The 23,324-nt window shown below is 40.5% G+C and overlaps 1 long non-coding RNA gene across 1 annotated transcript in view; it reads left to right on the top strand.

Annotated features, from left to right (window-relative positions):
* Window positions 1-22,574, top strand: part of LOC134534734 (uncharacterized) — a 376,369-nt gene extending 353,795 nt beyond the window's left edge. Inside the window, exon 2 of the long non-coding RNA XR_010075529.1 lies at window positions 22,166-22,574. This is a non-coding gene — a long non-coding RNA (uncharacterized LOC134534734). The remainder of the gene's footprint in view (window positions 1-22,165) is intronic.
* Window positions 22,575-23,324: the final 750 nt, after the last annotated feature.

The following is a 23,324-nucleotide window of genomic DNA, read 5'->3' on the forward strand; positions in this document are numbered from 1 at the left end:
TTCCCTATACCATTAACAATACTGTGAGTAGAATTTTTCATGCCTAAAAACGTCCGTGAAAACACCCGTTCTATATTTTTATTTCGCTGTGAAAAATGTACCGAACTTTGAAATGAAAGGTTTTACGGTAATGCATGTGATAATTATAATCACTTGACATTTTTTTATACCAAAATTGCACAATACTAAGTAACTTTGTTAAAAAGATTATAGGCGAAACAAAATAATTCAAGAAATCTGTGGTGGTAAAATTTACAGGAAAAGCTCTCAAATTCTTAGTAACTACAAGAAATTCAAATAAACAACATGGTGTGTGAGACAAGACATAATGGAAATTACTTTGCCTGTCCTATTACAATACAGGCTGTATTAAAACTTTGTTGTGTTTACATGCAATCACAATTTTTTTCTCTCGTGAAAACTGATTCGTGCTTCGGGAGACTATAATCTACTGTAAATGAAATACAACCTTGGAAAAAAAGGTCTTTTGTAGCTGAGGGTGTTATCTTTGCTTAATTTTTAAAGGGGAGGGATAGGAACCGAAATACGCAATCTTGGTTTTAAAATTTTTGAGGCGAAAACAATTTTTTTATCTGTCAAATAATATTTTGTGATCGTTGATAATCTCGGAGTGGTCAATATCTGTATTAAGAAATGCAAATTTTCAACATTACACGATAAAAAATTGATATGCTATAAAAAGTGTTGGCTATAAAAAGATGACTTCTCTTGGTTCCTATATATTAATTTCTCTTAGCTGTACTACAAAAACGAAGAACCCTCTGCAAAAATGTATTGCAATATATATATATATATATATATTTTTATTTCTAGAGATCTTTAAATGTAAATACTAAATAACGATTAAACCTACAAATATATAAATTAAACAGTTAATTATAAATAGGGCCATGTAATTTTCGCGAAAAGATTTTCCGACCAGCTGTGTGTTAAAACTCTGTAGCATTTTCTGTGTTTCGTGGTTGGCTGGTTTTTTTTTTCAGGTGCATGTCTATTGTCGGCGTACCAATCACAGCCATCCAGTGCTGAAGCAACCTCGTCCTGAATGGCCCGGCCAGACAGGGCGATGTCTTCTGTAGCAGACGGCCGCCAATCACAAGGGAGCAATGGCATACCTTGTTGCAGTCTAACGAGCGAGCAGATTATTTCGCGAAAAATGCATGGCCCTAATTATAGATGTTACATACAAAGTTTAATTAGAATAATATTTTAGGGCAAACAAATATTTTAGTTGGATTCTTTTTTTCATAAAAAGGACATTGTCAATAATTCTTGTACTAGTAGATATTGTTTTCTATGAATGTGAGGAAGCAGTCAACGTGCGAGAGGTTCCCGCGCACGTAAGCCAAAGTTGAACTACCACCCCCACGTGTGCACGTTCGCTGCGCCAGGCTGTGGACAACACGGAGCGCAAGTGTTCCTTAATTTCACGCTTGCTTGCGGACGTATACGCCACGGGTGGGTTGCGCGCCCGGCTGGTGGCTGGTGTCCGCACAAAAGGGAACAATGGCGGCGTGTCCCGGCCACTCGGGCACGGCGCGCTCATCTTCAGGGGCTTCTTCTCCCTCGCCGGGAAGCGTGATGGATGCCCCTCGAGTCCCCGTTCCCTTCTTCATGGTGGGAGGAGGGGGGATTGAGCCGTCGGGATTCCGAGCTTCGTCTCTTTGTTTTCCATCACGTCCCCTGCAATTTTAAGACTTTGAATAATGAGCCAGACAATGTTGCAGCTCTTCCCTCTTTCCACCCTTCACAACCCCACCCCTCTGCAATCCGTCATAGATGTTCTCTCCTCTTCATTAAAGAGCTGGTGAAGTAAGGCGACGACAGACATCCACAGCCCTTATTTTTCGCTGGCCGTAAAAATTGCGAAGATGAACTATGTTCATAAGCTGTATTGCGTGGCTTTCGCTTAGAGCAGGGGTTTGCCAACCTATAAATAGTGCGGGCCTATATGTAAAAAAAAAAAAAAAATTGTGAGCGAATCGTTCAATACTCGCCAGTGTTGTGTAACATCTAACCTCGGTAACGAGCAAGTTCGCGCGTTCTAATGTTGCAAATTTACTTATGAAACGAAACTCGGGCCTCTGGACACGAAATTTAACGTAAAATTCTTGAAAATAATTCCGAGCGTGATGAATATACGCACATTGCGTTCACAACTACATTTCTGGACGCAATTCGTACGTACATAGTTTCCGTACCCGCTGCTAGAATTGTGTGCCGGAGCAGCTACGTCGACTATCGAATCGTTTGATTTGCATAGCGAAATTTCAAAGCTCCGATAAAAGCGATAAGACTTGAAAAAATTCAAAATCACAGTTTTTAACCTCATTTTCAAAAGGATTTTATTAAAATACTGCCCATCTGTTAACATTCATAAAAATACTGGAAAGTTTCCTTTCGTCTTTGTGAACTTTGGTTCTCGCTATCCGCCACAGATGGCAGCACCGTGTTTGTTACACTTTTCCGTTCCATGATGTCCGTCGTATTCACGAAACAACTCCCATCGAATGGCATGTACCGAGAGCTAAGGTGTTGCACATCAATAAACAATATTTTTGTATCGAGTATTGTTATTCAACCATCACGTTTACCCCCGGAGTTTATTTCATTTAGTTTTTGGTAGAACATAATCAGTGTTTTGATAAGGGAGAGGGGGGGGGGGGGGGGCACGGGCGCTCGGCAACAGTAGTGATTAGGTTATTTTAATTTATTATAAATATTATAAAGCTGAAGAGTTTGTTTGAACGCGCTAATCTCAGGAACTACTGGACCGATTTCAAAAATTATTTCACCGTTAGATATGTACGTGATCTCTGAGTGATATAGGCTATAAATGTACCAAAGGCGAAGCCGGGGCGGAACGCTAGTTTATTATAAACTTCTAAAAATAAAACAATATTGGCACTTTAAGAAAACAAAATAATTAAAGGGAGAAATATCTGGTGTAGCTTCTGAAGCGTGAGGGTTCAAAACGATGCCTGTCTGTGAGCAAAGCCGTCTTGCATTAATTATCATTAATATTTCATGTTTTCTGCAATGGCACATGCATCCCCATGCATAGTTATGCAAATCACAATTTAACACTTCCACGGAAATACTTAAACGTTGATTTACCATGTGAACAAACACTTTACAGACTTTCTCAAAATTATTTTAAAAAGGATTGACTGTCTTCTAACGTTCGAAGTTCACAACATAAGTTACTTTAAGTTGGTTACGATTAAATACAATGATGCAGTTTATCTTTCAAGTGGAAGTAAACGTTAATTGAGAACAGGAGTTCATGTGCGGGCTCACTGCTCACCGCCGGGAAGCGCCGACTACTTCAGGGTGAGAACTAGCCTTCGGTTGAGTCGTGTATGCAAACAAGTAGGTTGTCGGGGCACCGAGGAACAGGCACCGCTCCTAGCTGTCGTCCTCCGTCGTCCACCTCGGTATTTGCACGCATCTCAGCTAAATTAATGAATCAATCAACTATTTACAAGGTGACATTAAGTGGGTATGTATACTATTCTATTGGTGTATATTGTTTTCCTTAACATAACATCTGCGTACTGAAATAACTGAATATATCTTCTAATCTCCTGCAAGATGTCAATGAAACTGACATTGCCAACTTGATTCACAGTTAAGCTGAGGCCAAGCAAGGGAGTGGTGGTTCGTGGCGAGCCCTGGTGTTCTAAATGTCCATAAAAGAACGTCCCAGTTATAAAGTTTTATAGTATCAACTGTAAGCGTTGTATAGTTGATTGTTCAAGGTCACACAAAGAGTAACTCAAAACAGTTTTAAGACAAGCGGATGCGCGAGTAATTCTTTGTTGTTTTTCTTGCTTGCAGTGCCACTTAACGCAAAATAGCGATTAGTAGTGTTTGTACCTGTTAAACTTTATGTGGAAACAGGATGGAGCTCCTACCCATTGGAATCTCATTGTACGAGAGTGGCTGGAACGTCGAAGCCACTGACCGTAATGGTCGAGATGACAGAGCTCTAAATGTGTACGTACTGAACATACGAAAGAAGAAAAAAAAACTAGGTTCGTTTACCTTCGATTCGATGTGTGATTTTTTGTAAATAGTCTAGATTGAACTGTTTTAATACATCTTTGAAACTGGGATATTATCTTATGGACATCCTGTTTTTTCTCGGTAAATTCTGTAATCCGACACAAATCAAGCCATTCTCATTCAGGTATTTCCGGGTGTATTCCTGTTGTTCACCGTGGCACCCTGCGCTGCCGGCGTCTTTAGTTCACTCAGTTTGTCGTTACTGTAGGTCTTCGCTTCATTAATGTTTCCTGTTTTTGCAGCGAGTTATATTTGTGTTTTCACATTCTAGTATTCCTTCATTCCTAGATTGAAGTTCGAAACTCCAGCAAAAAAAAAGACCTATCAGGGATGGTCGTGGTCCCGAACTTAAGAACTATACTGTACTATTGTTTGATGTGTATTGCCACGGTATTTTCGTTGCTGAAAATACGTAGCATTCATTTTCAGTTTGCTGTTCGCTTAGTTTTTGAACACGTATTTAATTTCGATAATTTCCTTAATTTTCTTCTCCGTGTTTGGATTTTGGTTTCATTGTGAAATGGACAGAAATGTTGCTGTACAAGCGCCATACAAACGTGTGATTTATTTCGATTTTACGGACATACGAGCGAACCCACGCACGCCTGATCGGAGGAGTGAGTGTGTCGGTCGCGGCCGCCGGGTCCCGGGCTCGCGGCGCGAATTTATGGCCCTTCCCGCGCCCTCGCGACACGGCCCGCCATGAATAATTCACGGCTCACTCGCCATCTTTCGGGAATGCCCCATTATGCTTCCGTCTCCTCGTTCCGGGGCAGGGCAAGCGACTTGCCGGCGACAAACTATCGGCCACTTTTCACCAGACATTTCCTCCCTCTTCCCTCACTCCCTCACTCCCTTTCCCATCCTCTATCCCCCACCCGCTGCGGGGTGGTTCCCAGGTTGTCCGCCAGACAGCAGGCGATCCTCGGTTAGTGCCAGGAAGTACAATTGCCAAACATCTTAGTTAATTGATTTGACACCATTCTTTATTTCAGCATGATTAAATTTTTGGATTTCTATTGTGCTTTTTTTTTTAAGACCTACTCTATTGCTGGTTTATACTGTTGCTTATTTTCTGCGTGTTTGTGTATTCATTTTTGTGCCCGTTCATCAGGTAAGGCAAATAGCTAGATATGCCTATGTATGTCCGTAATTAACTGCTTATTAATTTTAACGGACTTTTAAAAATTATTAACGGCCCATAATAAAAATTATCACAAGATACCGGCTAAATATGCGTATAGCTCATTGCAATAAGATGAACAAGATGAACATCAATAAAATACATATTACTCGTGAGGCCTTAACAATATTTAAATATGTAAGTAAGTATTTGTTATTTAAAAAGTTCAATTTACAAAGTATTACATAAAGTCTTGTTTCCAAAAAAAAATACAACTGTGCACCGAATTATCAGAATTTTTGCGTAAATTTAGAATATTGTACTTTTGACCATTAGGCGTACATAACAAACCGTAGAAGTCTCTAAGGATATTCGTGCTAATCGAAAAATACTTAAAAATACCAACCTAAAATAATAATCCATGTATATTACAACCAGTCACAGGATCATTTCAATCTAGAAAAGTATTTTCTTATCTTGATAGCATATTAACATTTTTAAAAGTTTGATTTAATGGTCTGTCTCTGAAATCCGTTACATATTTTGTTACCAGTTGAAATAGCTCGACTGCCGTTAAACAATTACGTAGTTAAGTTCCTAACTTCATCGCAGTTTCACGTACTGCACACAGCTAAAAGTCGTTAGGCGAACGCCGAAGTCAATTCCGGTATTCGGACGTGTAACCTTAACATTTCCGTTCACCTTTCGTGCGGAAGGGATTTGTATGGGTGGCTTTTGACCGCGGGAAAGTTGTTTTCCGGGCTTCAATACACTCGTAAATATTTGCAGCGTTCAATAGCCTCATCCCTAGAGACGGGCGTTCTACCACAAAATAAATTGCATGAAATAAAAAATTTCAGTTTCTACTAAAATTAATTAACAAAGTACAAATTTGTGTGCTAGATTTTTAGATTTTTACAAACGGCTGTCTCCTGAAGTTATGAAAATATATGCAATATTTCGTTGAAGTTAGAATGTTTTGGATAATGCAAGGTGAACTGTTATCACTCCTGGAACTCCAAACCACACAGGATTTGAAACATGTTGAGAACTATAATGTAACTGCACAGACCCCTCGTAAAATTTTTTAAGTGAAATTTGTTTGGGCATTTTGGAGTGAAATTTCAAAGGTCGAATTCAATGCAAAGTTTTCGTCAAACATCCTTGTGAAACGTTTCTGAAGGGGAAAGGACGGAGAATAGGTTGCGGACGGTGCAGAGAACTTGTTCCCTTGAGCGGTCTCCACGTGGCGGCGTGCAGCTCAGGTGGAACCCTGCCATGCTGCAGGGATAGGCGGGTCGCGGCAGTAGGGACCCGCCTGCGCCTGACGCCACCCCGACTTCTTGGCATCTAGTAAGGGAGTATTTGGGCAGATGGCAACACAACGGGGTTTGAGCATTTTGAAGTGAGTAATATATTTTTTTTAATTTATGTTTATTTACAAAATATCTTATTTCTCTCTTTGAATTGCCAAAGAAGTTTCAGTTCTATCCGTACTGAGCTACACGCGCTCTGTTTTTTTAACACTTTTTTTTAAATCTCTCTCCGAAAAAAAAAAACCTATCTGCTAGCAGCCCTCACTGTCCAAAGGTTGGCCACCCTTGTTGTAGAAGTCGCACCACGCCAAAATAAGCGGCAGCAGGGTTTAGGGGCGAGTAGCGAGCGACGCGGGGCCATAAAGTAGCCCCGACACGCGAGCGACACACTCCCCCCCCCTACCCCCCTACTCAGTCACCCCTCTGTCCGGGGTGGGCGCGCCACCGCAAGGGTTCAACTGGCATCCTCTAGCGCTCTTGCAGCACATGCCCCCCGCCCCTTCAACGTCCTTGTTTTGAACTTTTTTTTTAGGAGGTTCTACTATAGGTACAAGCTTCGCATTTTCAAGGCGTCCTCATTCTGGAAATCCAGGGAAGTTTGGTAATGGTACGCCACGCCTTATGATCAAAAGTAACATTTTATAAATTTGCTTAAAATTTGACGGTAGAAATTTTTAATACAGACCTCTGTTAAATAGCATGAATTTCATAAATAGCTACAATATTTTGTTTTAAGGGTTTGGAACTGATTAGTTTTATTTTCGCAATAGCAAAAATAATCAATTGGCTTGGATTCCAACTCTTAACATACGAATTTAGTGTCAATCTCACAATATCCGTTACCCCACGACTTTTCACACATCGACAATGTTCGTCCTAGAATGCTCTTAATACGAAGAATACTGACAATTCCTCATTTGAAGTTGGACAAATTATTTCGAAAAAAATACGTGGGCAAATCTGAAATTTCGGTCAGGTAAAGTCATGTGTCGACGCCCTGCTGTTTAAAGAAGAAAAAAATGGTAGAATAACTTACACTACATGTTTATTTTCTTAGTTTACGTAGTGAGATGAAACACAGAAAATAGGTTTTAAACCCCCACTTTAGAAATATTTCTTCACAAAAATATGCAATTGGTGGAGGGAAAAAAAATAAAGATTGCTTGTGGAGGCATGTCGTAATAAATGTTCTACAATGTTTAAGTTCAAGGTAGTTTGAGCGTGAAACCCATGAGTCCCGCGCTATTGTTGTCTGGAAACTGAAGATAATTCAATGCTGCGACAATAACTTTTAACTTCTTTTTAAAAATAATTATACGAGTATACCTGAGGAGAGTCCGCGCAGCGGGCCAGTGCCCTGGCCACCTGGCCACCTGGCCACCTGGCCACCTGGCCACCTGGCCACCTGGCCAGCCAGCCGGTTAGCCCGCTGGTGGGGCGCGGTCTATTACTGCCACGCGCCTAATCTGATTCCAGCGCCCCCTCGTTACCCCCTCCCACTTGTTTCCCCTTCCTCGGCTCCTCTGGAGGGTTCGGCACGTTCCCAGAGCCCCGCTCGCGTCAAGTGGCGTAACTGGTACATTCTTCTCTGGGAGCTTCGACCCTGATGACGCGACCATTCTAGGAGTCAGGGCGAGCGATCCCTTGGCGAGAGAAAGTGGACCACGAGTGACTTAGATTCGTGTGGAGACTGGTGCATCGGGAATGTGCTGAGTGCGACGGACGAGTGAGTGATGCGAGGCAGTGTGTTGGGACAGAGGTGCGAGGTAAGACTACCATTAGAGCCACTGTCGAGCCGAGCTTCCAGTGCGGAGAGTGAACTGTGGACTAAATGTGAGCGTTTACAATGTTGTGATTTAATCAATAGTGTAAATAGTAGAAATAAACAATACTGTAGTTAATTAATTTGGATGTCCTCTTCGAACCTGTTTTCCTACACGTAACAAATATAATACCGTGGTCAGCAACGGTTTTATTTTCAAATAGTTATTTTTCAGTTTACGAAAAACCTCGACAATGCTAAGCGTGTTTTTTTTCGTTTTTTTTGTTTGTTTTTTTAAGTATCACTACAGACAACAGCTTATAGTTAAATAAATTCATATTTGTTTTGAATTTCGCGAATTAAAACGTTTGTTGTCATATCTACAATATGGTATTAATGTATGTCTAAAACACATTTCTTACTCGAGTTAGGAGTGAAAGTTAGTATTTAGGTGTTAGTAGGTATAACTTATTTTACTTCAATAATTTCGTTTTTGCTAAATATTTTTAAAAAAAAATTCACAATATAATTAATTACTGTTTTAAAAATGTATTATTAATTTAATTATGTGCTTAGCATTTATTAGAAACTGAAATACCAACTTTTATGTTAATCCTAGCATGAAATGAAAAACATGTATTGGTATCGTATACAGTTTTTAATTTATCGTTTGCGTCTAGACTTTCTATAATTTGACATCTAATTACGTAATTATTTTGTATACTATTCATAAATAAATGAAAAAAAGGGTCTTCCCATAATTCTACAAACCTAATTTGTTAGGGTTTTGGGAAATCATATTTTTATTAATTTATGAATGATAAAAATAAGTAATACATGTTAAAAACTATCTGTTTCGCTACTAGCCTGAACACATACCCAAACTACGCGTAAATAAGTGCGATCGACGCTCTTTTTAATAAAGCATGTCGTGTAAACGAAGTACACATTTTTACAGTGCCTTCTAGCGAATCATAACATATTATAATTATTGTTTAGTGTTTTCTTTGCGTCAAGAAAGTATTTTAATACGAATATACTAGACGTAATATGTTAGTTGTCCAGGTGCGAATGTTCCATTTCAATCCTGCTCTGTTAATAGAATATGGTCATAAGTCGATGCTAAAAGTTTGTTTGCTGTAATACACTATATGTATATACGTCAAAACATTTGCAGTTAATTTTTAAATAGTTCTTATTTTAAAGATTTATTTCGAAGGCGTGCAAGAGCGCACGTAGGTAACAGCCGCTCGCTTCGGCAGCAATAAACGACGAGTCTACCGAGATAGTTCCTTGCATACATCGTGCATGTGTGTCCTAAAAAATGGGCACACAAACCAGACTATCATTTTGTTGCTTATTTTCTGGTGCTACTTGCACTATATCCACCCTTTCCCCACCCACCTTTATTTTTATTGTGTACCAAGTTTTTATCACGGTTAACATTCCTCTCTGCCCACGTTATTGTTAAGCATTTGTTGTTTTACTATGGTATTGTGTTAATTGTTAATTAACCCGGTTAATTTAAATTCCCTAACCGTGCGTATTTACGTTTTTGTTCTTTGGTATTTTGTTCGGTAACGGTCTTTAACCAGCTTTGTCGATTTTCTCAGGCTGGTTGGAAGCGTTTGGAGGGGGGGAGGGGTAAATTCACGCACGTGAGTTGATGGATGCTGATCCCGGGCAGAGAGAGGTGGTCGCGTGTCGCCGAGTGACCGCCGCCTGGGAGGTCCGCCACCCGCAGCACGCTCGGGTCGGGCGTGTCGTGTCTTCGCCACGAGCAGGGGTCACGCCACCGCCGGGTTCTGCTCTAAGAGGGTCGTATTCCTATACAGCATGTTCTACAGTTCAGTTCAGACTATTTCAAACTAATCATACGTAAAATACAGTGTAAACTAACCTAAGTTTTACTTATAAATGTTCAATATGTGCACCTTTAGGTATACGGCACACATCCAACCTAGCCCCGGGTGATAGAAGCAATAGCCTCTTATTTCTGTGCCTCAACTCTGAAAAATCCATTAGGTAGCGGCGGAACATAAGACACGATCTTTTATAAAGTCCCGAAGGAAAAAGCAAAATCGCATGGCGTTTTGTCAGGTGAAATTGGAGGTTTGCGAAAAAGAGCTCTTGTCGTCTCGACCATTACGACCATATACATCGGTCAGAGACGACGTTCAACCATTCTCGTACAAAGAGATTTTAATGGGGAAGGCCGAAATTACAGATCCACTCTTAGCAAATTGCAGAACACAAAACTGTTCACGCTCAGGTGTCGCCATTTTGCGTAGGTGGCGCTGCAAGCGAGGAAACTACAAAGCGGTACTCGCAGTATGCGCTTATACATAACTGTTAGTTAGGCTTCAATTGTAGCTTTGAATCAAAACTCCCAACACTTTTAGCTGATATTATTAAAAAAATTTTGCACATGATTTTAAATAAACGTATTATCTAGTTATCGTTAATTGTTTATAGAATTTAATACGTGCTTTATTTAAGTTTTTAATTTAAAACATTTTATGTCAACCCTAGCGTAGTTTTTGACAAATTAGGAAATATCAAAGACTACACACACAAGCGATTAATTTAAAAATGTACACAAGATAACTTCATCTTAGTTCATACTAGGGTTGACATAAATATTGGTCTTCAAGTTTCTAAAAAGCATTAAATATGTTTCTAAAAAGCATTAAATATGTATCTCTTAAATTTACAAAATAATTTTTACTAACAATGGTTATATTGTAAAGTAATTAACAATGAGGAACAATTCGAAATTATGGAAACAAAATAATTTTTGATACTACTTCCTTCAAAGGGCCGTTTTCTACTAAATCATTTACTTAAGTGTTTTTATGAACTTAAGGGCAAATATGTTTTATAAATCCAAGTAATACTGAAATCATGTGGTATATAGTTTTAGATTAACCGTTTGTATCTAGTCTTCATCTCAAAATTCTTTTAGTTTTATAATAACGTTCGTTAACTCAATAGAAGTTAGGTTTCATAAGGACCACAAACTGGAGTAATTTGAAAAAAAAAATATCACAAAAGAGGAAATATATTGTAAATTGCAGGTAGCGGGGCGGAAATTAAATGAATGATATCGGAGAGTGTGGGTTAGAATTCCCGTGGAAGCCTTGTCTGACGTGAATTTCGCCGGTGTTCGTAGATTCATTTGGCAGTCGGTGAGCTTATGTTTACGGTCCGAAGAGCGGGTGAATCGGTGTGACATGAGATGTCAGAAATGTAGCTTACCCCCTTCGCTAGGGTATGGAGCGCTCGCATTCCCCCCCCCCCCCCCCCTGCCATTGGCTGATTCCAGACACGTGGCGGAATATCTGTCTCCCCCCCCCCCCCCCCCCCCCCTTCTCTACGTAGTTGCGGCCAGTAAGGGCGCGAGGCCGGAAGCGGCGGACCGGAAGATGCGTCACGAATGGTTCTGCAGACGGGTTGCCCCCCCCCCCCCCCATCCACATCCCCGTCTGTCGGGGTGACGCGGGTGACGTGTCCTTTCCGCTGGGAGAATTTTCGGGATCTCAGTCCTCTTCCCCCCACCAGCTGCGCCCTTCCACGACTTCTCACCCTGCTTTCTTCCTCCATCCTCGCGTGCGCTGGTGACATTCCGTTGACAGCCGTCTAACAATGGAGGGGAAAAAATTGGATTTGTGTCAGCAGAATGCCTAATGCTTCCCTCCCTCCCTCCCTAATACATCTGGAGGGAAAACACTATGCAGAAAACTAGGGTGTAGGATGGGGCGTCCTATTGATCTAGATAACAATCCGCGTGCAACAAGGTGCCAAGTACGGGGACGCACCAGAACGCCGAAATGCCAAATTGACCACAACGCCGACAGCTAGAAAACTGCTGTGTACCACAACGCCGACAGCTAGAAAACTGCTGTGTACCACAACGCGTGAATTTAATCGACACTGATACATTTTAGTTCTAATCTGTGTAGAATTCTCAGAATTGCTGCAAGTTTGTACGCTCTATTTCATTGCAGGTGTGTTAATTTGATTTTTTTTTTTTTTGCGGGTCAAGTACTTGAGTTATTTTTGAGTGGAGGTTATTTAGTAAATGGAATTTATAGTTTCGGCCTATAAAAAAATCTGGTGTTGGTTTCTCCTCGACAACAAGGTCGTTACGGACAGTACAATCTAAATACGAAACTTTTGAAACTACTGTAAATCAAAATCACTTAACTGAAAATATTTTACAAATTAATTCAGTTTTAACGGTTTCAATAATATGCCACTGGTACACAGTGGATTTCACATATGATTGTGTTAGTGTTAAAACACCCAGTCTCAACCACCCGGGATATTGGAACAGAAATCTGCAGTGGCCTATAATGAGTAACCTTCCCAGCATTCGCATGGGGTTATTTCGAGAAACCATGAAACCCTATTTATGGATGGCGGAACCATAGGGAGTAACTCTTATTGCCAAGACTGGAGATGCAGCTTTGAAGTAGTTTTCGATCAATGCGCTAAGTAGTCTACTAAATAAAGACTTAATAATCCTGGGGGCAGTGGCGGATCCAGAATTTTGGTTTGGGAGGGGCTTGACCCAGCTGAGGCTAGGCTTTATCAAGGCAAACATTAAAACAATAGTGGACCCAGATGCTTTTGGAGGGGGCTTGAGCCCCTTAGCCCCCCCTCTGGATCCGCTACTGCCTGGGGGTTTATTATCAACTCTATTGTCAGCGAGTATTTTCGTTTGCCGTTAAATTGTTTTCAGCCCGAATGGAAATATAAATATTGGCATATTTAGAATTTATTAGAATGCATGTGAAATCCTCGTGTTTAACGCATGTAACCCTTCTGGCCCGGAAGGGGAGCGGGGTTGACAGGGTGGCCTGCCCCCCCCCCCCCCCCCCTTTTTGTGTAATGAAGAAGCCCATCACTGCGTGGGCCCACTTGCGCTTGCAAAGTCTTACTGTGAAACACGAACTATAAACGTAATTCCCTTCTCCCCTCCCCCCTGGGAATCCTGCAGATTTTCGCTCCTGTCTTCAGGGACAGTGAAACCCGCCCGGTATTCCTGAAGCATGTCTGGATCGCGGTCTGCGCTAGTGTGCCCGCCCTCGACCTGCCAATCACGTGGTGACCGTCAGCGTATGGGAGACACCGGCAACGGCCCAATGCATTGAGTCCGTCCCCCTGCCGGTGCACTATTTGCAGTGTCATTCCGCCACGGTGCTAGCGACGTATGTGCGCCTGGCGCACGGCAAGAGAGTGCAACAAATGTTCCCAAGTCAAATCCATCGCAATGTACACAACACGGAAGGAAGCTTAGTTTTATAACTCATAGGGTTTATTTTTATTTTCAACCTGCTTCCAGGCATCATGCAGATCAGTTGTGGTCAACTGGCGGCCCGCTTACAGAATCTTTCAACAAATAAATCGGGTATCAACCTTCTTGGTTTAAGTGTAGAAATAAATTGTATGCTGGTACTGTTCATAATTCACACAATTTTTCATAAAAATATTGGAAAACAGTATCTACTTTTATCTATTTATTGTTTCATGATTTTTTCTTATATTTTAAGATTTTTAATTTTTTTTATAAATACTGCTTCACATAATTATTTTTCATACATGTATCGTATGCCATAAATCATATTTGTTATCGTGCGTATAGAAGTATAAAACATTTTTGTGTAATGTGCACCTCGACCAGGGTTTTGTTAATTTGTCTTAAGAAATTATCTATTCTTTCCTGATAAATACTTTAGTTAGTTTTGAAAGATTTTACCAATAAAACTATCTTAAGACCGCGTCATTGAATGAATCAATAAAATCTTTGAACTTTTTTTAAATACGCAATCATGAAACCCCATTTCAAATAGGAAGGTATTACAAGCACTTAAAATTTCAAGCTAAATTTTTTTGTTCCTTTTCTCATTAAGAAAATGTAAAAGTGGTCGACGCGTGGCCCTGGGCATTTTCCGGGCGTGACTTGCCCTGGAGTCGACCTGTGCATCCTTCGATAGCCGAAGGGTACTTTCGTTCGTGCATTTCCTCGATCCCGAAGTGTTGCTGATGTGCTCCAAAGGCAGGCAAGATAGTCATTGTTGCTATGGACTCAGAAGTAGGGTTTTTATAATTGATGACATTTTATTTTGGGAAGCAGCGAGGTGTTAACCTCTTGGACACATAAAACAGTTGCACGAAATAGTGCAAGAAATTTTCCATGTTTGCCAGTAACTTCGCCTGGAATTTGTTTTAAGTGTTACTTTAGGAAATGGCGGGAAATAGAAATCAGGACGATGAACTTGAATGTTCTCGAAAGCAAGTCCAATGCATATTTTTCCACTGCGCCTCTTCACTTGGTTGAACCTTGGCTATTGTATTGATGAAATATTACTGGAATCTCTGCGTAGTTATTGTTCGCATGACAGGAAAATATTGTGCAGTTCTGCGAATTGAACAAAAAATACGCAGTTTTAAAAATAGTTTACGTATGTTAATCATTACAAAATCCCGTAAATTGAGTCGCCATAAATATATTAACTAAACCTTCTTTACAAGCTAAACATTTGATTTACCCCCTCCCTCCCCACCATAATCCAAACAAATTTTCTAGCCGCGGCAAATTATTCCCAGTCACTACCTTGGACGTGTAAACTTGGGACGTCTGTGAAAGAAACACGTAGTAAACTTCTTGTTCCGCCACGTCCCCAGAAGAGACGAGATCTGGACTTCACCGGTGTTTCCTCACCGGAGCGTGGACAGCGTTAACGATGGAAATCGCGCGAGGAGAAAAAAAGTTAGTCGCCTGGGCTGGCGAAGATTGTCCCCGGCGTTCTGTGCTGCCGAGAAGCTAGCGCGAGGAAGTTCCCCGCCGTTAATTACGCACGTTCTCCGCCACTGGGCCCGCGGAGAACTTCAGTGAACAGTGCCACGGCTGCGTGACTAGGTGTGGGCCTCTCGCTGTCTGCTGGTTCTCTCCGCGAGCAATACTTGGACTTTCTTCTCGGTCTCATGGTGTTTTTTTCTGTTGTCTCTCTGCATGCAGTGCTGCGTCTGGATCTCGCCAACTTTCTTGTCTCACGTATCTCACTCGGTCTGTTGTATCTCTCGTTCTCTCTCTTTATAACTCTCTCGTTGTCTCGCTTTCACGCTATCTAACTCCTCCTCGCCCTGTCTGCCTCTCTTTCTCTCCTCTATCTCTTTCTATCTCGCTGTGCTCTTTCTCTCTCGTTCTGCTGTCTTTCTCTCTTGCTCTGCTGACTCTTTCTCTCTCGCTCTGCTGTCTTTCATCTTCACTCTGTCTCTTTTTGCTCTCTTTCTTCTTCGCTCTGGCTCTGTCTCTCTCGCTCGTTCTGTCTCTGTCTTTCTCTCTCGCTCTCGCTCTGTCTGGTTCTCTCTCTTACTTCCTCCTTCATTTCCTCTTCCTCGTCTTAATCACAAGTTTTACCGCGGCTAAAGTTTGTGCTTGGTGCGTACTGGGAGCCAACGTGTGCGACTCATGTCGTATAAGGGTATAAGTATTTTTTTTTTAAAAGGGGAGAGGGGGTGGGAAGGCTAAAAGTTTTAAAAGTCTGTATCGATACAGGTTTGTTTCAGCTTGCACAGTCTCGTTCGTTGCTTCGCTGGCCCGAACGTAATTCGCCAGTGCCTCCGCGTCTACTTCGTGAAAACAAAACTGTTTCTTCACTGACATGATATCGTACTTTTTTTTGGCGTACATAATTAATGATAAACATTCCTGCTTGTTGAAATTTTTTGAATAAGACATCACATATTAAGTATTTTAAATTGTTCCACGCCATTTTTTTTATTTTGCTATCGTATTCTCCGCGTCAATAAAAATGACATGGTTCCCAAACAACCACACGACACAGGCTTATACTGACCCTTGATTCACAAACACGGCTGAGAACGGTTCTTATCCAGCGTGGCTGAAGTTACATTATAAGTTTAAGAAAAATGTAGGTTTAAATTCATATAGAATACCGTACATTGCAATCAGGCTTATCACAGTCAAATATTAATCATAATAAAAAAATTTAAAATACAAAGAGAGATGCGGCTGACTTTGGCATAAAATGGGATTATAAAACAAGGCTTGTAATATTTGTTTAGTGAGCTTCATTATTAATGTATATTTTAAACTTCTTTTGACTAAAGTAGTTAAAAAAAATTTACGTTAAACGTTTTATTTAACACACTTTTTAACCAACTTACACATTTTACAGTCACCATCCAAATAACTTTATAATGCTTAACTAAAAAAAAATACGCTATTGTTTTATGCTGCTTCATTTATTTCGTAAGAACAAAAACAATGGAAACCAAATTTCATAACTTAGAAGCATGCGCAACTTAGAAACACGCGCAACTTAGAAACACGCGCAACTTAGAAACACGCGCAACTTAGAAACACGCGCAACTTAGAAACACGCGCAACTTAGAAACACGCGCAACTTAGAAACACGCGCAACTTAGAAACACGCGCAACTTAGAAACACGCGCAACTTAGAAACACGCGCAACCTAGAAACACGCGCAACTTAGAAACACGCGCAACCTAGAAACACGCGCAACTTAGAAACACGCGCAACTTAGAAACACGCGCAACTTAGAAACACGCGCAACTTAGAAACACGCGCAACTTAGAAACACGCGCAACTTAGAAACACGCGCAACTTAGAAACACGCGCAACTTAGAAACACGCGCAACTTAGAAACACGCGCAACTTAGAAACACGCGCAACTTAGAAACACGCGCAACTTAGAAACACGCGCAACTTAGAAACACGCGCAACTTAGAAACACGCGCAACTTAGAAACACGCGCAACTTAGAAACACGCGCAACTTAGAAACACGCGCAACTTAGAAACACGCGCAACTTAGAAACACGCGCAACTTAGAAACACGCGCAACTTAGAAACACGCGCAACTTAGAAACACGCGCAACTTAGAAACACGCGCAACTTAGAAACACGCGCAACTTAGAAACACGCGCAACTTAGAAACACGCGCAACTTAGAAACACGCGCAACTTAGAATCACGCGCAACTTAGAAACACGCGCAACTTAGAAACACGCGCAACTTAGAAACACGCGCAACTTAGAAACACGCGCAACTTAGAAACACGCGCAACTTAGAAACACGCGCAACTTAGAAACACGCGCAACTTAGAAACACGCGCAACTTAGAAACACGCGCAACTTAGAAACACGCGCAACTTAGAAACACGCGCAACTTAGAAACACGCGCAACTTAGAAACACGCGCAACTTAGAAACACGCGCAACTTAGAAACACGCGCAACTTAGAAACACGCGCAACTTAGAAACACGCGCAACTTAGAAACACGCGCAACTTAGAAACACGCGCAACTTAGAAACACGCGCAACTTAGAAGATTCTATCTTGCGTGTTTCTAAGTTGCAACAGCACCCTCTGTGGGCGCACATACTGTGTGCAGAGCTTGGGGGAAAATCACGCGATGTAAAAACTGCTGAAGATATCATGTATGTCCGTTTACGGGGAAAAAAATAATACGCTGAGGGCGGATGTGTAGTTCTGTTTGCGTACTTTTTCTACTTTAAACTGCATTTTCAGAAAAGTTAAAATTGCTAAAATGCGTGTTTTCAGAGTAATTTTCGTACATTAAATACCTGGTACAGATTATTAAACGCACTCAGGAGGCTTAATACCCCTTTATCTTTATTTCCCCGCCATATAATGCTTCTTGTTGCCCTATGCACGACAAGAATATTGCACGCCAGTTCAGAGCCTTGCGCTTAGAGGCGACTCCGCGGTATAAGCACCAGAAAACATTGCACTTATTATTCCGCCTCACCAACACACATACACCCCGGACTAGGCGGGTCCCGTAAGGCATGGTCTCGCACGTCATGTTTTTTCTTTTTCTTACCATTACTATTATTTATATTATTTAATGAGCTGTTCAATTTGTTTGTGTGTGTAATCGTAAAGTTGGCGAACATGTGTTTATTTAGTGTAATTTTAATTATGTACAGTTCCGTGAAATTTTATTGAAAGCAAAAAAAAAGTTATTAAATATCTGGTGACGAAATTTGCGACTGAACAACAAATGCGAAAGTTCAGTTGTCGAATTTTTATGCAATTTTTTTTTATCTTGGATAATTTACACGAATGCTATATTAAAAATCACAGTAGTTAGCGATTCGTTGAATGCTACGTTAATCTGCCATCCATAAAAAAAAACTCATTGAAAAAAAAAATGCAAGACTTATTGCGGTTTCTCGATTTCTACAATTCGGCATCGCATTAAAAAAAATTGCCCCATGATCTCTTTTTCGAAACACCTTTTCAAAAATCTGAAATTGGCAACAAAAAAATAACATGGCGTGTGCAACTGAGCATTAAGCTTTAATTAGGTTAATTCACTAATTTAGTTCATTCATTCATAGACGGCGCGCAGAGCGAAGCCGCCCTTCTTCCGCTCCACATTCCGAGTCGCGTTGCTGTTGACGCGGGGTCAAAAGCGCGCACTCGTTTTTTTAAATTGGTACATCCTGGCCTCGCGCGAGTACGTTAATTACGCCTCCCCCTACCCCTTCATTTCGGTCCAGCGCCCCGAGGCGCGGGCTGGGGGCCAGCGCTTTGCCTTTGCGTCAAGAAGGGGGGGGGGGGGGGGGGGCGGAGGGTTGTGGTGTCGGAGCAGCAGACTGTTTCCTAGCGCCCCCTCCCCGCTGCACAATGGTCGCACGCCACTTCCTGCTGCCGTCTTTGCTTCTTGGAGTCTTCGTTCCCGACGAGTTAACGAGTTGCTGCTAGGACGTCACGTCAGCTGGCGCCAGAGTACGCTAGGGATATTTTTTTTTCACAAACTGTCCTTCGGCAACAATAAATAACAATGGATTATGGCAGAGGTTTTTATAACGTTTTGGGAATATACTTCTGTCATCCCTACCTTCAGCTGCACAAAATAGAAATATTTATATGTTGGTGTGTAAACTGTCTTAGCTCTCGGTATACGGCATTTGTTAGGAAGTGATTTCCTGAATATGGAACGGAAATCGATATACTTAAATGTCACAAGGAAGGCGGAACCACGTGTAGCAACACAAACCCGTATATAGCCACTTTCGTAAACATTAGGGGACATGACAGACGTTTTGGTGTGCGAGATGAAACTTTATGGTAGTGAAACTTTCATGGGAACATGTTTGGTAAACTGAAATTGATACAATATCAATGATTATAATACATATTATTTTTTACCACTTCCAAACGGTCTTGGTAGCATGGTGGTAATGTGTGCTCTTCGTAAGCTCGAGGTACGTGGTTAAAATCTTGTTCAATGGGATTTTTTTTTTTACATTTTATAACATTATAATATAGTACATATAGTAATTATGTTGAATCAATTTAGTAAGGTTTGTTTTTAGGACGTATTTTACAGACAGATTTCAGTCGTATTAGAAAAAACAAATATACTAACACATACTTAGTGTTGTAAGTGTTTTTAAAATGTGTTAGGCTAATATTTTAGCAGTGCCATAGAAGTTTAACTTCCAATGTTTGTAAAAAACGTTTTAATATTAGCTTTTAGTGAATTTTAACAAAATGGGGAGTATTTTAATAAAATGCCTTCTTGAAAGTCAGGTCCAAAGCTGGGGTTTTATCGAAGCCGTTTCTAATAGTTTAAAATTTCCGTTTGTTTCGTGCTACTAGTTGCCATCTGCGTTTGATGGTGGCAAGCAAAGTTTACGATTCAGGCAGCGAATTCTAGCGGTGGGTGCAAAAAGTATGTGCGATTAGCATCCAGAAATTTTGGTTTTTGGAAAATGAATGTTTTGCTTAATTTTTTTTTTTATCTCGCTTGGCATTCTTTTAAAATATTGGCGTTAAAATTTGTGTTCTAGTTGCAATATGAACATGAGAACATGCAAGTTTGCTCGTTACCGAGGTTAGATGTTTGCACATGACTGGTGAGAACTGAAAGACTAGCTAATTATTTTCTTCATAAAATAATTATTAAGCGTGAGCACGCAATACGTTTCGTTTAAATGTAGGTAGAAGCTGAGAGAGAATCTGAGCCGAAAGCAAATTGGATACCACCTTGATTTGTGGCCATGAAGTTTGCATATTTAGATAGTTGTTTGCTCGAGTGAATATGTTTGGGTCGGTAATTTCGGAGGCTCGCTGGCTTATGTAAACGTATGAGTGGTATGTATACGACTACTGTGAAAATATTGTTTAAAAAAAATGTTATTTCAATAAGGCACGTAAAGTGAATAACGTGGCGCGTTGCAATCAAGTTCTCATTCATGATGATACATGTCTTCGGATTGTTTGTTGCTATGTTTACGTAATTTAATATTTCGAATGTACGTTTAAACTGTTTGTCCTACAATTAAGACCTAAGTAGATCGATTTCTAGACTTCCAAAAAGAGCACGAATACTCAACAAGAATTGCTCTTGTAAAGTCTACGATATCATTACTGAATATACGATGTATATAATAATTTTCAAAAAAAAACTTGATTTTTTCATTTTTAAATATTAGTAACTTATGGTTTTTTGTTAGCAAATTAACCATCTTGTTTTCAACGAATTGTTTGTAAAACGTTATAATTTTTTTTACTGTGTATATTAACTAAGGGAGTGTGTGATGGGGATCATCATTAAGAATACGTTTTTTGAATGATTCTTACAATGCGAAATAATTATTTGATATAACAAATTTGTTGCACATACGATATATGTCCAACATACGTTAAATCATCGCGAATGCATGTCCTTTAGAATGTAGCGTGTCCTACATACACCGTGTGTTGTTACGGAGTAATGTCGTATCATGTTTTAACGATCTGATAATTTTTTTAATGTGCTCAATTGGTATTCATATTTTTAATCGACTACGTAATTGCATTGGTAATAGAATTTTCGTTAAAATTTATGGCCTGAAGAAACGTTTCACTCTTTCAAAATTGTAAAATATGTTCGTATTCGTAAAATAACTATTAACTATTTATATTTTAAAAGAAAATACAGTGTAGAACATTTAATTAATAAATATTCTTCCACTAAACATCTGCCGACACCTTAGTTGTATGTAATAAATGTATCATTCTTTGCTATGCGTCAAAATAATATTGTAGAACGTTATCAGGGAAAAGAGGGAAAGCCTAAATTTGACAGGGAATTTGGAATTCATGGAAAAATCGGGCAAAAGTCTGTAAAATTTTCAGGTCAGGAAATTTTAATTAAAATGGTGAGAGAAAGTCTGATCATGTATCGCGAGCCCATAAACTTTCTCGTGCACATTGTTTTCTAGGGGTCATTATTATTGCAATGCAGGTTGCAGAAGGGCTTTTCAGTTTGTTTTTTTTTGCTCGTGACGCTGAATTCCATCAGTGACTTGTTTCGAGAGTGCGATGTAATAAACATTACTTTATGCATAGTTTTCCAGGTTTTTTTTATTGGCGTGTAAATATTTTTGTCACGAAGAATATGCAAATACCCCGTGACTATGGCAGTGCTAGGAAGAAGAGCTAACGTATTTTTTTGATTGTTTTTTATCAAAACTTTTGCTTAGTTTCGCTCAATGGGAAATAATAAAACTTCCCGGAGAAAGCGAATGAAAGTCGGGAGTTTCTGTTCGTGGATTTTTTCTGGACATCTTGGTTATCTCCGATAGTTCTGTTGTGCACTATTAATGCCTTTTAATTTATTTTCTTCTGTCGGAAAGGTAACTTGACTTCATTATTGTTCAGTTAGGTGTGGTGATTAATTACACACTTGTATAAAGTCCAGGTCTGGTTTTACTTTTGTGACCCTTTTTTGTGTGTGTTGCATTGTGTAGCTGTGGACGTGGTTAATGCCGAAGCAGCTGTGGCAACTGGCGACTGTGTCTTGTTTCAGGTGAGGCGGAATACCCCCACCCTCGGCGCGAGAGAGGTGATTCATCAGGCCTGGGAGGGACAGCACATCGTCGTGCCTGCTCAGACTGTTTGCTTATCAGACAACACTGCGACACAGTGTGCCGCAAACTTTATTGTCATCATAGCAGTTGCGGGCCTCGTGGTCCGTATGCCAGAACAAAGCATCGAACCAAGGGCCCGCGAAGAGTTCCAGGCCGCGGATTGCCGCCCACTACCTCTTGTTTTAAAATAGAGTTTATGTGTGGATGTCTGTGAAAATATGATGCTGAGTTACTTCTATAGTGTTGTTTAACTTGTATCCTTTGGTGGGGGCGGTCGGGGCTATAAAAACCTACCCCCTGCTGAGGGCTATTTGTGGATAAGAAAGTGGAAAAAAAATAAAAAATAAATAATTTTTTTTTTTTTTTTTTTTTAACTTTAGAAACGGGTTCGAGTCCCATTATGAGCAGTTTCAGTCATACTGCCTTGTCTGCCTGGCTGTCTGGGTGGCTCTGACGGGAGACTCTGACTGCGTCGTGCCTCTGACGATGGGGCTGGCGGTACGGTCCTTCTATTACAACACACTTAGTGGTTAAGTAGTGTCGGTGAGCATCGCAGCAGCTCTCACACCGGGGACAGGCAGCACAGCTCGGAACTGCTTCCATTAGGAATCCGAACCACACTCTATCTCGCGCTCCGAAAACCTAGAGTTACGTATTTGAAACACACAGCCATGGTCGTAGCCAGGATCCGTGCATGAGGTGGGCCGAAGAAATCTACGAGAGATATTTTTTAGATAGTTCTATTTTCGGTGTTCATTTTTTTTTGGGGGGGGGGGGGAGTTCATCCGGAGTCTTTTAAAAAATAGGATGCTTTTAAACACATTCTAAAACTACCTGAGGACTTTTTTTTACAAAACCTTAAAATCATAAATAGTCACTTAATTGCATTTTCATACAGAAGACTGCTTTTAATTTTGAATATGCATTGCCATAAATTTAACTATTAATCATGCATTTTAAGTTGGTTAGTGAGTTGCATTATTTCTGAGGAAAAAGGCTTCAGGGGGGGGGGGGGGGGGTGATGATATTTTCCTTCCTTGACCCTCCCTGCTCTCGACCTTGCAATTAGGGCGTGCTCGAGCCCCGCTAGATTAAACT

This window comes from Bacillus rossius, chromosome 8, assembly GCF_032445375.1.
Source record: "Bacillus rossius redtenbacheri isolate Brsri chromosome 8, Brsri_v3, whole genome shotgun sequence".
Taxonomy (NCBI): Eukaryota; Metazoa; Arthropoda; class Insecta; order Phasmatodea; family Bacillidae; genus Bacillus; species Bacillus rossius.